The 3,242-nt window shown below is 41.7% G+C and overlaps 1 non-coding gene across 1 annotated transcript; it reads right to left on the bottom strand.

Annotated features, from left to right (window-relative positions):
* Nucleotides 1-1,767: 1,767 nt before the first annotated feature.
* On the bottom strand, nucleotides 1,768-1,889 carry LOC132232174 (small nucleolar RNA SNORA28). Its single transcript, XR_009452317.1, has one exon. It is a non-coding gene; the product is annotated as a small nucleolar RNA SNORA28 (small nucleolar RNA).
* Nucleotides 1,890-3,242: the final 1,353 nt, after the last annotated feature.

Genomic DNA, 3,242 nt, shown 5'->3' with positions numbered 1-3,242 from the left:
TCATTTATGGCCAATATTTCTTTATTGATTTTTTGTTTGGTTGACCTGTCTAGAGCTGTCAATAGATATTAAGGTCTCCAACTAATTGTGTTTTGATTTGTTTCTCCCTTTAGTTCTGTTTGTAGCTAGCTGTTTAATATATTTTTGTGCTCCCTGGTTGTGTACGTATATATATATTAAGAAGTGTTATGTTTTCCTGATGTAGTATTCCTTTTTTTCATTACAAAGTGTCCATTTTTGTCTCTTGTTATCTTTCTTATCCTGCGATCTATTTTGTCAGATATAAGTATGGCTTCACCTGCTTTTTTGTGGATATTATTTGCTTGGAGAATCCTTTTCCACCCTGTTACTTTGAATCTACCTTTGTCTCTGCTGTTTACATATGTCTTTTGTAGGCAGCATATGGTTGGGTTTTGTTTTTTCGTCCACTCTACTACTCTGTGCCTCTTTACTGGTGTATTTAGTCCATTTACATTTAGGGTAATTATCGATGTACTAGAGGCCTAGTGCATGTCATTTGTGCACCTGGGGTGGGCGGGACTGGGTCTCTCAGCCTGGCCTCCACCATCTCACAGTCCAGAACCCATCAGGGTCCTTAGCATTGATGCGGAGGCGAGAGAGGCTCCTGCCACAGCCACTGCGTTTGCCAGCCATGAATTCAGCTTCTAGCTAAGGGGCACTCCCCCTGTGGGAGCACTGCTCAGCCAGAAGTCAGGGTCACTGCTCCTTAGTGCTGCCTCAGAGTGGGGAGAGGTTCCTGCCTTTGCCACTGCACTCGCCAGCCATGAGCCCCCTGGTGAGCCTGGCTTCTGGCTGAGCAGTGCTCCCCCTATGGGAGTGCACTGACCACTAGGGGGCAGCTCCTGTGTTGAGTGTCTGCCCTCTGGTGTTCAGTGCACATCATAGCAACTGGTAGTTCTGCCATTGGGTCGATTTGCATATTAGCCTTGTATTATATAGGATGAGGATTTCCTATAGCCATTTTATCTTTCGTTTTCTGGTAACTCTATGCACCCACTGGTTATTTTCCATTATGCGTCTACCTGTTGTTTTTGTTTGGTGGTATTCCATACATCTTTCCTTTGTTTCCTCTTTTTTTTAAGCTATATGTCTTGTTTGGGGGATTTTTCAGTGTGGTTGCCATTAGTTTTATAAAAAGTGAAGTTGCATATATACTATAGATTGCTCCCTTTTGAGTGGATCTCATCTTCATCTTCCTTTGCCTATCCATATCTCCCCTTGTATGTTTTTGTTGTCACAAATTATCCCTAGTTATGCTAGGAGGTTTTTTGCAATCCTACTGGTAGTGTTATGACCTTATGTCTTTTGTTACATGTAGAATAACTCCCTTGAGTATTTCCTGCAATTGAGGTTTTCTAGTGATAAAATCTCTCAGCTTCTGTATGTTTGGGAATGTTCTTATTTCTCCTTCATATTTAAAGGATAATTTTGTTGGCTACATTATGCATGGCTGGTAATTTCTCTCTTTTAGATACTTGACTATTTCCACACTCTTCTGGCTTGTAGAGTTTCTGTTGAGAAGTCTGGTGAAATTCTGATGTGTTTGTCTTTGTGGGTAACTTCTTTCTTTTCCCTGGATGTTTTGAGGATTTTTTCTTTGTCACTAATTTTTGACAGCTTCATTACCAAGTGCCTTGGAGACAGCCTCTTTGGATTGAGGTAATTAGGTGTTATGTTTGCTTCTTGTATTCAAGGATCTAGTTCTTTCTATAGATTTGGAAGTTATCATCCACTATTTTTTTTAACACTGTCTAAGTCTATATAACGGCTTGTCTCATAGAGGAGATCACCGGAATAGGTTAGACTTTGTTGCTGTAGCAAGCTCAAATTGTGTCAGACAGTGTCGATATCCACTATTTGTTTTAATTGACTCTCCATTCCATAGTCTCTCTCTTCTTCCTCTGCTATGCCTATGATTCTGATATTATTTTTAATGTAATCAGAGAGGCTTTACAGGGCTAGTTCATATTTCTTTATTCTCAGGTCTCTGTCTTCTTCCCTATGCATCATTTCTTGATTCCTATCTTCAATATCATTAGTTCTTTCCTCTAACTAGATGGTTCTGTTTTCTATGCTCATTAGCTCACTCTTAATTTCTTTAATTGCCTGCTTCATTTCCAGATTTTCTGCTTGATTCTTTTTTAAAATTTCAATTTCTTTGGAGCAATGCTCATTTTGTTCATTGATTTGTTTTCTTGAGTGCAATGAATTGCCTGTAAGTATTTTCCTGCATCTCATTGAGTATTTTCAGAACTGCAATATTGAAATCTCTGTCACTCAACTTGCATAATTCCATGTGTTCCAGCCAATTTTCTGGGGATTTTCCATTTTCTTTCTGGTCGGTGTGGTTGTTCATGGCATTTGCTGTTTTCTTTTGTTTTCCCATTTATCTCTGAGAAGGTTTTTCTACTCTGTTCCAGTAGATGGCACTGAATTGCAAGATTTTTATCCTCTGTGGCCTCACAGTTTTGACCCTCTGTGGCTTCTGTAGGGCTGTACTGTCTCTGTTGCTTGGGGGTCAGGTTTGTTTTTCCCTCACAGTAATGGTGACCCCTGATATCCATGGGTCTAGCTAGCCCAAGCAACCCTCCAGGGTTCAGTCACAGAGAGAAACTGTGTTTCTACTGCAACAGCTCTTGGCCTACAGATAATATATTCCTGGAGCCAACTTCAAGGGCAACAGGAAGCGAGAATTGGGAGTCTAATCAGTGGCTGGGCTCTGAGATTTATTTTCTTTGCCTGAAAGCCCACAGCCAGGCCCAACCGTGCAAAGCAGCTCTGTAGGGTGGATGTCTTCTGACTAGCAACTCAGACCCCATTCACAATATGCCCCTAAGTTCAGACACTTTTTCAATGCTTGTGTGCATGACCACACAATGCCAATACTCCAGTGGCAACTCCAAAAACTAGCCACTTGCTGGGTTTGCTCTCTGTTCATCCCAACAGGCTGAGGGAAATGCTCTGTAACTGCTGCTGCCAGTTCCCAGCTGTGCTGCAGACACACTGCTGTGCTGTAGCCTTGTCTGGCTTCCCTCTCTTCTCATCTCCCCACATATCTCAAGGAGCCCACCTTAGTTGTTCCAGTGTGCAGGTCTCTCAGGTGTGCATCTGTGTTAAGCAGGGAATTCTCTGTTGAATTATAGGTGGTTATTTTGTTGAGATGTTAGGGGGAGAGGATAGACACACTCTTATGCTGCCATTCCTCTGACATCACCTCTCAA

This window comes from Myotis daubentonii, chromosome 3, assembly GCF_963259705.1.
Source record: "Myotis daubentonii chromosome 3, mMyoDau2.1, whole genome shotgun sequence".
NCBI classification, from domain to species: Eukaryota; Metazoa; Chordata; class Mammalia; order Chiroptera; family Vespertilionidae; genus Myotis; species Myotis daubentonii.
The sequence above is the reverse complement of the archived record's forward strand: the minus strand, read 5'-3'. Positions and strand labels throughout refer to the sequence as shown.